The sequence below is a fragment of the Dermacentor variabilis genome, chromosome 2 (genome assembly GCF_050947875.1).
Source record: "Dermacentor variabilis isolate Ectoservices chromosome 2, ASM5094787v1, whole genome shotgun sequence".
In the NCBI taxonomy this organism is placed as follows: domain Eukaryota; kingdom Metazoa; phylum Arthropoda; class Arachnida; order Ixodida; family Ixodidae; genus Dermacentor; species Dermacentor variabilis.
The window spans coordinates 265,541,966-265,554,657 of NC_134569.1; the positions used below are offsets into that span (position 1 = coordinate 265,541,966).

Sequence of the window (12,692 nt, forward strand, 5' to 3'; positions counted from 1 at the left end):
AGTTTTCTGCTTTTTCCACCGTTTAGTTAAGCTCCGGCGCGCCTCCCACAAATGCAGGAGGTGGGTGTCCACTGCGGGGATCTCTTCGGTGGTTTGTAGTGTTGTGACGTGTTGTTTCTGAATGTTGTATATGTGGTTAGCCCACTCCGCGTAGCCGCCGGAAAATAGTACGGGAGGGATAGTGTGATTTCGGAATTTGTGCCAATCGGTCAGCTTGGCCTGACCCCATTTTTTGCGCGCTGCCTTCGCCATGAGTGTAATCCGGAGAAGGAGGTGATCGCTACCTAGAGAATCTCCCAAGTTCTCCCAAGCAGCCGCTCTAGCATTTTTAACGAGAGAAAGGTCGGGACACGTGTCGCGGGTTAGCGAATTCCCCACTCGGGTGGGATACGCCGGGTCTGTGAGCAACGTGAGGCTGAGGCTCGAGATGAGCTCCGCCAGCTTACGTCCTCTTGCCTGTTCGAAGTGGTAGCCCCAATGAAGGCTGGGAGCATTGAAGTCTCCAACTATCACTAGAGGCTCTTTGGCTGCCATTTTTATCGCGCGAAGGAACATTTCATTAAAAGTTACGCGCGGCTTATGCGGAGGGCAGTATACGTTGAGAATATGTATTGACGGGTCGCGGCATCTGAGAGGCAATACCCGGACCATTGTATATTCTTGCTCGGTACTCAAGTCTAAGTCGACCCGAACCACGGTGTAAGCTTTATTCACCAAGATGCACGTAGAGGCGCCCCCCTGAAAGGTGCTGTAGCCTGATAATTTAGCGTCTATGCCGGGCTCCTGCAGGGCAATGAGTGCCGGCATGTCTCCTAGGGACTGCAGGTAGAGCTGGAGGTGTGACCATTTTTTCCAAGCTCTGAAACCCCTGCAGTTCCATTGGATGATCTGGAATTTTTCAAGGTTTTTATCATTCCTATTAGATCTGCTAGCCATCTTATTCTATTTATTTACGGGCGAGCGGACTAGCTCTGGCCGGGAGCCAGCGCAACCCCAGCGAGGGGCCGCACCGACCCACCAGCCGCAGACCCTGAACCATGTTCCTCCTCTGCCTGGCGGGAGGCTGTCTTACGTTTGAGGTGAGGGGATTCGCAGCTAGTGGCGTTCTTAATTTGGGTGCTGACCCAGGGCTGCACGGCTTTAAGGACCGAGTCAGTGACCTGGGCCATAAGGTCGGGAAGTGCTTGCGTTAAAGCTGCCTTGAACATGTCCTGGAAGGACTCGCGAACTGCTGACATGATTTGATTCGGGAGGGCCGCCACTTGCTCCTCCAGTTGCTCGGTTTGGCGCTGCAGTGCCTCTAGGCCGGCGACGCGACCAGCAGATCCAGCTACCGTGTCCCCGCACTGCCGCGAGACGCGAGTGAGGCAAGATGTTACGGATGATCCGTCATCCTCGTCATCTGGCTGAGCTTCTTGCATTGGTTCGGATGACCCGGCCTGTTTGGCTTCTAATTCTTGAATTTTGCGCGCTAGAATTTGGTTTTGGCGCCTGAGCTCGTCTACCTTCTGCTGTAGGGCGGTTTCGGTAGGGGAGGGACGGGTAGGGGGCCCGCAGACTGCCCTCCTCCAACTGCTCACCTGTGGTTGGACGGGTGCCAAGGGCGGGAAGTCCCTGGTGTTGAGGACCGGGGGCACCGCCTGGGTCGCGGACCTGACAGGTTTCGATGTGCCGGGTTTGGCCTTGGTTTCCTGATCGGCTGGCGCTTTCTTGGCCTTGGGCGGAGGAGCCTGCTTGGGCCCCGTCTTTGTCTTCGGTTTGGATCCGGATGAGGAGCTCGGTTGGATGGCTTTCCGGAACCGCCCGGCACAGCCAGGAGCTCCGGTAGGTTGGCCGCTTCCGCAGATGAGGCACCTCGGAACACGGTCATGTTCTGCCGGGCCGTCAGGAGTGGCATCGGGAACCTGGACTCCGCAGCGTTTGCAGCGTCCCGGCTGCGGTCGCGGGCACGCATCGGCCCGATGGCCTACTGTGCCACAGCGGTGGCATGCTGGCACTGTTTTCTTGTACAGGCGAACAGGGAGCCGTTCGTAGCTGTACAACACCGTCCGTGGTACCTTGGTCCCCGCGAAGGTGATCACCGCAACCGGGGTTTTCCCTAGTTTGCGCACAGACACCACATTTTGTTCCGCACTGAGTTTTTGTTTAACGCTTTCAGACGTTTCGTCTGGCGAAACAGTCACGACGCCTCGACAGAACGCCCCGGAGAGTTTAGGGTGTCCCCGGAACGGTAGCTCGCGTTTCCCTACCGGCAGCACAATATCCCGGAGTAGCTTCTCCGCGGCGTCGACAGATTTCAGTGCACATACAAGGACGTTTTGGTCCCAAACGGGTCACACTTCAAGTCCAGCATTTGCGTAGTCCCCGAGGATGCTGCGGACTGCGTCGCCGGCTCGTCCAGGACCAAAAGTTGCCTTGAGGTCGACCGTGTTTCTTGATTTCAGCACCACGACGATGTCATCTTTTGCAATGCGCGGCGTGTTCTGCGGCCGCCACCGGAGTTGCTTGGAGCTCGTCGAGGCTGCGTTCAGCGCACTCCCACCCTGCGTATGCGCTGAGCTAGCCGGCGCCTGTTGCTGGGTGGCACCAGCACCAGCGTCCCTCGATGCCGCCGCCGCCTTCTTCTTTCCGCACCAGACGCGGACCATATCTTGGAGGTAATCGTCCTCGGTTGGTAGAGGATTCTCGCCTTGAGTCGTATCCTCGGATTGATAGGTATCCATTGCTACGACCTGCAAGGACTGCGGGTCGTATCCAGTGACTTCATTTGGAGCCACCAGAGCCGAGGGATCCTCGACCGGGGCCATCGCAGGCCCCGGCGCCGTTAGGCTTAGCACCACCGCGGCGTGACGAAAGCTTCAAATTACCGAAAAGAGGTCAAAAATTGGCCCCACCTTAACAGACGTGGTGTAGACGGGTGCCGCTGAGGTTCCTGGAGACGAGGATACCAGGCTTGCGCGGGGAAAAGTTGGTGTATCGCAATTGATTGCGATCTGTCACGGAGCCGACGCGGTATGCGACCGCTCCCGTCACCTACCGCCGCGTTCCTCCCGTTTCGAAGGACCACCACGACTGGGACGTTGCCCTTCCTTGCGTCACATTTGCTTATAATTCTTCCCGGCACGACACCGCCAGATTTTCTCCATTTTATCTACTCTACGGTCGCGAACGGACCTTGCCCCTTGACACGGTACTTCCTCCTGCTGCGACCTCAACAACCGAGTATGCGCGCGACGCCATCGCCCTCGCCGACCATGCACGCCAGCTTGCCCGTGCTCGACTGACGGACTCGCAAACCACGCAGCAGCGTCAGTACAACGCCCGCCACTGTGACTTACAGTTTTCGCCTGGCGCACTCGTGCTCCTGTGGTCGCCCTCTCGTCACGTCGGACTTTCAGAAATTCGCGATACACAGGGCCCTACCGCGTGCTGCGCCAGGTAACGCCTGTGACGTACGAAATCGCTCCTGTGAGCTCAACCTCGTCATCTACTGTGGCATCTAGTGATGTCGTGCATGTCAGTAGGCTCAAGAGCTACTTCACTGCTTCAGAGTCCGGCCTTTAGTCGCTCCTGGACGGTGCTTTTGCCGCCGCGGGTAGTGCTACGGGATAGTATTTTCAATGACGAAGAGCCGAGCAGTAAGAAGACAACGACGACGATTGGGAGCTAGCGCGGGCTGTTGCCTCTTGGCCAACTGCGGCGTATTGCCTTGTAAATATACTTGTAAATAGCTTTTCGTCGGAGTCTTCCTACGTAACAATATATATATATATATATATATATATATATATATATATATATATATATATATATATATATATATATATATGTCATACATATCTTCAATGAAATATCAGTTGAATGTCAGCACCGTGTCGTCCTTTTATACCTTCTTGTGTCCTTGTCTTGTATTGCGCTGTAACGAACCTTACTATGGATACCAACCAACTGGCCCAACTTGCCGTTTTGATATTCATTAAACTTAGTTAGAAAATGTTTGTTCTTTGAAAATGAGTTTCGATTTTCGGTTGATTTAATGTCCGTCTCACCCAAGAACTCAGCTCCAGGACTGGAATTATGCTATCTGCAACAAGCGATCTTTAAAAATTTCATAAAAATGACAAATAATCTCCCCGTATACTAGTCGTCGTCTGCTGGGCGGCAGATGATGACGAGAAGAGCAGGCGACAGTGCGCAGACGATGACAAGCCGACGACGGGACATACACAGTGCCTGCTGGTGATATTGGATGTTGTCTTCAAAAAATGTTTTCTCGCTTCCGACAACAGTTAGTCGAACGAAAATGTTTAAATCACAAATAGGACGGTGCCTACATTGAGCTGACATATTTTTCTCTTGAGGGTCTTAATGCCTAAATTTGGCTTGAATATCACAAGAAATTCACGGCTTGCCAACTTTAAAGATGTTTTTATACAAAAAGATATTTCTCAATTATTTCACCTTATTTTTAGCAGACACTGTAGTAGCAGGCAAATAGGGGAAAAAGTTACAGTAGCTAAAAGAATGACGCAGTTTATGCACAAAAAAAAATCTGCAAACGCAACATTTATTGCTTTTCTACTCAACCAAATAAGAATGCTAAATTCTAAAATCCATTAAAATATGCCGGTATATGAAAGAAGGATGCCAGTACAATGCTCTAAAATAAAATTTGTTATTGCACCTAGTTTCACACTGAATTAAAGAATTGCACCTCCAACAAACTTTTGCTTTCTTGCGGAAATTTCAAAGAGCGCTCACGTGATCAAAAGATTTTCTGCGACGAAAATACTTTGGGAAAACTTTATTCACACAACAGCAATCTAGACCAATTTTTCGAAGAAAATTAATGATGGTTACTTTTGCGGCTGAGACGCTTCGCATGGAATGAGCCAAAACAAAACCATCAAGTTTACAACTGTGTCTTTCGGCCATAAAATGACATCGCAATTCTGTGCATTGCATCTAACCATACACCTAAAGCGGTCAAAACTGATATATTACACAAGAATCTCAAAAAATTTGGTAACATTGAAGTACAGCATTTTCGGAACCCTTGTACACAACGTGACGAATTCACGTAATATTTACATATGGAATATCTTCACTTTGACTTATCTTGGATGCCGTTTACAGAACCACGGCATGTGTTACTGATTCAGATCTGTTATTTGTAATCTTTGTGCTTCTATTCTTTTTGCACTTGCGAAATTTTTAGAATTATTTTCAGAAAATTGAGGCTTAAATAGAAATTTCGTTTCCAACAATCACTGGAATTTATCTTGCTCTCTTGAATCCAATAAATTTCATTAAAATCGGTCAAGGGGTTGTCTCAAAAAAGCTTTTCTGCGTTTTACATCTACTCAAATAGGCGTCGTCACACTTGGGGACCGAGGTAAAGCTTCCTATTAACACCTTCGGTATAAAAAAATAAATAAAAGAGAAAGAAAGCGCCTCAGCCGTCAATGTCGCCACCCGAGATTTCGTCGCGATGGCACCGCCACCATCGCCACGTCTCCATGAACTGTTCACTTTCGTTATCTTCCTTCGCTCGGAGGCAGCGAATTGTCTTGATGCCAGTGACGCGCTGAATCTGCACCATCATTGAGTCATGCATCGCTTTTGTGATCAAGTAAGCTTTCGGCGGCACACACTGCTATACTGACACTAAAAGTTTAAACTGCTTGCCTTCGAAAAAACAGCGTGCGTAAAAACCGAACGCGGACTGGCGACAAGGAACACGCTCACGGGGCCACACTATTGATGACAGCATTACAAAAGGCTCGGTACGGTCAGGTTGACTTTACAAGTTTGCAAGGATTGACTGACGGTTTAGTTCCTTCACTATCACAGAAGGAACAGCGCTTCATGCTGTTAGCGCAGTGTGTGTGCGCTTCCTCCTCTGTGTCCCGTCTTGAAGCGCCGTTCTTTCTGTGACTATACGGACGTTCTTTTTCTGCGTCAGTTACGCCTTCCAAGAGCGTTTACACGTAAAATTTTTGTTCGCGGGGCTCTTGCAGGAGGTTGTTTGTTCGAAATTTCTTCGTTCGGATGGATAATTTCGAGGACGGGCTCGAAACTGCTCATTTTCTTTGACCACGTAAGACCAATTACTGAAAATTAATAACGAAGCTTTGTTAATTATGCATTCAACTTTTCAACTTACTCCGCATCCAGAGATTACTAATCTGAGCACTCGAATGATAAAATTATGACACCAATACATGTATTTCTTTAATGGTTTCGCTCGCAGCAGTTAAAAGTAGCTGGCATATAGCTGGTGCTGTTGGCTTCTTATAAAGCCAGTGTAAAAGCTTGAACAGGTTCTCGTGGCACAAATCAACTTCAGGAGCTGAGGCACATGCGCCCAACCGTGCACTGCTGCCTTTATAACTGATTCTGCAACGTTCTCCTGCACAAGGAGCAGCTCAGCGCTACGGTACAGCACACAAGGGGTACGAGAACATTGTGCGCACTCCCGATTATATTTCTGAGCGTTGGTGGCATCAGGCTGGGTTTCCTGGCATCATGAGGAATAAAAACAGCTTCCTGGAGGAAAGCATTGGGTACATATTCAATACTTTGTAACATATGGATCAGCACGGATATGTACGTTAGAACAAAAAGTATTGATGTATGAGGACGAGGGTTTCGCTGCATGTAATTTGGCGGCCTGGTGTTAAGATCTAAATAAAAAAAAAGTCATTTTGTGACAAATAATGCTGACGTGAAATATCAGCTCCAACGCAGTACCCGTGCTGGAAGTGGCCCCTGGTCTACAAGGCTGATTGAACCATGAAATGCCGGTTTGATAAATGCATGTAATTAGAAAGTGTTTCGCTCTTGAATTTTCGGTATGTTGGGGCCCATGTGCAGTTTTTGGGTCCTTTTTACCACAAGCACTATGTTTTAGCTAATATTCAGAGCAACTGTATACTATCTTGGGGGGAGGAAGGAGTTTTTTTTTAGCGTCTAATCACTGCTCCGAACTTATTAGTTAGCTCAATATGCGCCTGCATGTATTTCTTTATTAAGTATGTTGTCGCGGATTCAATAGTGCAAGAGCATTATCTTGCCATGTCGCGCGCGTAAAGCGAATACTGGCGTACATTCTCCATGATATTTGAGGACCCGAGATTGCGCTGCGATGTACGGGCATTCTAATCTGATGAATCGATGCCTTGATCCGTAGATCACATTCAGAGGAAGCACTACTTTGTGCGCAGCCATCCTTGTGCTTTGAGTGCTTTCCAGAGCATACTCCCCTTATATTGAGCTATATTCGTGAATAACTCTATTGGAAGTGTTTTGTTCTTCACATCGCTACAACCTGATAGTATAGACGTGCTACATCTTCATTGAGTGAATACTAGGAACTGGACTAGGACTTTTTGGTCGTGTGCGTTTACACATTTCCGGCAACAAATTTATTTTTCTGATGTTACTTTTTAATTTAGGAGGCTGTAAAAGACAACGACCTGATATTAAGAGCCGTTATTAATAACACAGAAAATTTAAATGCTTATTAGTCGGCTTTCACCTTATGGTAAGGAATTTCAATAAAAATACATTCTTATGAAAATTAAAAGTCTATCCGCTTGACAACATTTCATATGAGTTCCCCCTTTGCAAGCTGATACCCATGTGCAAGTGGTTCGCATCATGGGCCCTTCTCATATCTCCAACTACCAAACAAAGAGTTGTTCCGTATGTTTCATTTCAGGAAGGCGTTTTGCCTTCCTGCCTTTCACTTCTGTTCGCCCACACGCATAAGACAAAAGAGCTGCGTGAAGAGAATGGTTAGTCCAAACCCACGAGTTACCGTAACTGACCTCGCCTATATCGCTGTCATTTAGCGTAGATAAGCAATGCATAGTTTAAATCGACGCACCACGAATCCGAAAAGAGCTACCTGCGTCCAGCCGAGCTAGGTTTCTTTCATTTCGTACAGCGTCCTAGCGGCTAATAGCAGCTCACGGAGCAGAGCGCTAAAAGTGGAAGCGGCAGGCAAGTTGTTCCACACTGTCTCGTCACCCACCGAAAATGGCTCGCCACGCTGCTCGCCATTCCTAGAAAATTGTGTATGCGACGCGCAGTCATTTTTGACACAGCAAGATTGTTTTGGGATGGGAGCGTCCAGGTGAGAGACAGGGTGGTTATGGAGATGAAGACACGCTATTTCCTGCAGCAACTTATGAATGAACGAATGAATGCCTTCATTGATTGGGAAAAAGTAGGAGCAATCATCGGTGGATGCACGTTTCAGCACATTGGGAAAAGACCGGGGGACAAACAGAGGAAGAGCTGGAGCCTGGTGACAGGCGAAGTCGCAGTTTAGGTTAAAACACGTTGGCGGGATAGTTGGTTAGAATCGATCATAGAGTGTGTAAGCGCGACAGAACGAGAACGTAGAACGAAGCATATACAGGGCCGAGAGAATATAAGCGAGAGTTGGTAAAACCGGTTTAATTCCAGGGTATCTGTGTGATGTGGCCAGTAAATTATTGGAGTCACCGCCGAGCATCCGTCCTTCGCGGTAGCGTAACCACCCGCCATTCTTGGTAATAAACTTTTACTGAAATCCAATCTTGGCAATTACTTATTCATCAGCCATACCTCACCACGTGTTCCTAGAGTCTTGTGATTGCACCTGCGCTCTCGCGACAAGTCACGGCCACACCGCGACGCTTGCGGTTACGGTTGTCATACTCGTCACCCTTGCGGGAGTCAGGGGCGTAGCCAGGGGGGGGGGAAGGCTTATGGAGCTTCAGCTCCCCCCCCCCCGAAAGTTTTTCGTTCTGTCACGCGCCGCCGACCAAAACAACCCCCGGCACCAGAAATCGTGCTCGATTTTGTCTAGAATGTCCTTTTCACTCTCAAAAAGACATTTTATCGCGAACATTGCGCAATCGGGCTGGATTTCGCGGCAACGCCAGTGCACAGGGAGCCACATGGCGTAACGCCAAGGAGCTCCATCCGAGCATAAAGTTTCAGAGGAGTTTGGATGGCCAGCGGGCTCGTCGCGGCATTTCGCGGAGTCCGCGGAATCTATCGGGAGCGCTTGGATTTAAATTCTGAAACTTTATGGATATAAAGGCTTCATAAACTTTTGATGCGAAAGGTGCATAGACATTTCCAAAGTAGTGCTTTGGATTTTCGATTCCGGAACTATGTGTGTTTAATTTGGGGTGCTATAACGTGAAACTATTTCGAACATTTCTATTCCAATTCAGCAATCAGCCCTCCGCGATTGGTCAAGTACTTTTTTCGCGACGTCACGAAAAGCGCGATAGCTCCCCATCTGATATGACGTGTACTCAATGATTATGCGTGGTTTGACCGAACAAAAGAAGAATAGTAATTTCTGATTTGACGCCTTTTCGCCAATACCCCTCGGCTACTGGTCAAAAGTTTTCAGGCTGCACCCACTTCACCTGTCTCTCACGCCACGTCCCCAAACCGCATAAACACCCCGCGTCAAAGTGACCTGTACGCGTCAAAGGTGCATTATTGAGCCGGAAAAAATACTTAATTTTCTTCTGAATACCCGCAGGCTGCCCCGCTCCGAAAGGAATAAAATATGGCTGCCGCCGATCGCTCAGGCACTGGACTCGTACCTGCCGGAGCGCACTGGTTTTTTTGCGTGTAATAAAGGTTTTTGCGTATCCGTGTAACGTTTTCGAGCACTTTCGGCACGTTTACGACCTCATTCTGCCAACTATTCTTTGCTGAGGATCCGTTTTAGCGCCATTCTTAAGCTTCCGTTGCATGTCGCTGCTATTGTCGACGAGCCACCGCAAGCTAAGTAATGGAGAGAGACCAATCGCAGACGCCGGCGCCACCGTCTTCATCCGGTTATCAATGTTCAGTGCAGTGGCTCAGCCCCATCGAATCCCCCTCCACTTGAGCGTGCTGCTCGCCACTTGTCACCCAATTAGATAAGAAAAGCCGCTCAGTGTAGTCAATGTTATTCGTTTTTTAAACAAAGAAAACTGACCTCCTATGAACGAGGAGAGCGTTTGATTGGTCTGTTCAGACAACCCTGTGGTTGACCGCGCGATGCTTGCGCCGACGGTTACGCAAATTCGACGTCAGGAGATTGGAATAAAAACATAGCGGAATACTTTTACGTTATAGGGCCCTCGTTATAAACAGTTGACGTCAAAGGTGCATCGACTTTTCTGAAGTCCTATATCGGACCATACAACGAGACAACCGAAATCAACGCACTATCAGACAAGTTGACAAAGCACGCGGCGAGGTCCGATGAGACGAAGCGTTGCGGTAGTTTATTTGTGCCGTCATGTCACAGAAAAGAATATCAACACTTATTTTCATCTGCGCCGAAGCATCCATCTCAAGACACTAAAGCCAGCAAAGGTAACTACGTTCGTGCTTGTTTTTCTACTTGGACTTTTATTCGCGAGGACACATTGAGCCTCTTCAATTTTCTTGTTTTCGCTACGCGCGGGCTTCCAGAGCTAGCTAGAGCGCATGCGTTTTTCTCGTATTACCCCGACCACCGCCAACATGTTTATTTGCTTTGTTTGACGCATCATATATAGTTACTTTTTCTTAGATACGTATATTTATTGGAGACTTATGCGTATATTTAAAGATCTTGTTGATAAGTTTTGTGTGTAAGTGCAATGAACTTTATTTCCAGTGACTTTCTTGCCCTTTCTCAAGCTGTATCTTCGCATTTGTATATTTCGTTGTATCTTCGCATTTCTAATGTACAAAGGTGAGTCAATTGATACTGAGCCAACCCACCCTGCGCAATAATGGCTTGGTTCATTATCTGCGAGGCATGCACGTGGCACAGAGGCATCTCGTACTTACAAAAGTGGCACAAAGGTGTGAGGATCAACGTTGTTTAGTACTCCCATACACTGGGTTGAACATGATTGTGTGACATACTGGACACTCCAGAAGTTGAACAGCGTGGTGTCGTGAGGTTTTTGACAGTTGAAGATGTTTCGCAAAAGGAAAATAGCCACCGTATGGCTGCAGTGTACTTTGAACATTTCATTTAACCGGCCACTCTAAAGCGTTGGAGCAAACGGTTCAGACAAGGACGTGAAAGTTGCATAGGCGATGCAAGACCGCGCCAAAGCCCCCGTGCAACCACCTCCAACACAATTACAAAGCCTGGATAGACAATAACGGAGGTTAAGTATCTATGAATTGGTAGGGCATATGAACATCAGTCACGGTTCGGGTTGCACCATAAATCATGAACATTTCGGGTATCGGCTCTCGTGTGCGCAATGGATGCCCAAGATTTTTAACCGCCGCCAGAAGACGGAGCGGTTCGGCGCTCTTGACTCATCCAATACGGTATCACGATGAGGGTGAGGACTTTTTTTCTGCAATTGTGACCGGGGACGAATCATGGTGCCACTATTGCGAGCCTGAAACACGACGGCAAAGCTTACAGTGGCAACATTTGAATTCATCGCCCCCAAGAAAAGCAAATGTCGTTATTTCTACCGGAAAGGTGTTGACTTTTTTTTTGATCGTCAGGGGTCATTGTTGATCGAATTTGCTAAACCTAGAGAGGCTATTATTCGTTTACGATATTGTGAAACGTTGGATCGGCTGCTTGTCGCAATCAAGAACAAACGACGTGGAAAATTGAGGAATGGAGTCATCTTGCTCCACGGCAATGCCCGTCCCCACGTCGCTGATTTGGTTAATACAAAACTGGCAAAATTCAAGTGGGAAACGCTCCAACATTCCCATACATCCAAGACATGTCGCCTTGCAACTTCCACATTTTGGAGCATTTGAAAAAAACACCTTAACGGAATTAAATTCGTGTCAGACGATGACGTTAAAAAGTCAGTTACACAATTTTTTTGAAACAACGCAAGGAGTTTTGTCAGACGGGAATCACGCAACTCGTTAGTCAGTGGGACAAATGTCTTAGTACTCATGAAGACTACTTTCGAATAATGTACCCCGTATGTCTGTATTCGCATTGGCTCACTTTCATTTGACTCGACCTCGGATATTTTGCAGAACTTCGGCTTTTTATATGTGGTCTCGGTTGCGACTACCATTTCGGAGCAATTACTCGCAATACACGACCGGTGGCAGCTGCTTCTGCGCAATACATTCTAGCAAAGGACAGCATCAGTGAGGCTTTTCCCTGGTCGTTGCATACGTACAAACATGTAAACAAGGTTCTTGAATGACAGAGAGAGAGAGAGAGAAAGATGCAAATGAGAGAAAGGCAGGGAGGCTAACAAAGTTGTTTTAAAATATTTGTCCTCAACTTCTTCATTTCATGGCCTTTACATGTTTCAGATCAGCGCCATGCACTGCTTTGCTGGTTTCAAACTGATATAGTTCTAAACTTCGTGTGATATTTGCTTTACTTCTGAAATATACCGAAAACATAGAAGCATTAGTATCAGTTATTTCGAGCACAATTTCAGACTTACGGGTGTATTGTTTTATGAAAAAAATCATATTTTACTTGTATTGACAAAGCGTAGCGTTCAAGAATTCTTTTGCAGTATTTTTGGCAATGGCAACGCAGCTACTATTAATGCTTAATGTATTTTATCCCTCAATATTATCTATAAGGAGTGGGCAGAGCTGCAAGGTGATCCCCCCCCCCCGAACGAGATTTCTGGCTACACCACTGGCGGGAGTATACTATAACAATGGTTTACTGCACAAGT

General features: G+C 47.5%; 1 protein-coding gene across 2 annotated transcripts in view; it reads right to left on the reverse strand.

Annotated features, from left to right (window-relative positions):
- The window catches only part of LOC142573285 (uncharacterized), a 533,382-nt gene that overhangs the window by 35,951 nt on the left and 484,739 nt on the right, over positions 1-12,692 (reverse strand). The gene's annotated exons all lie outside the window — the stretch shown is intronic.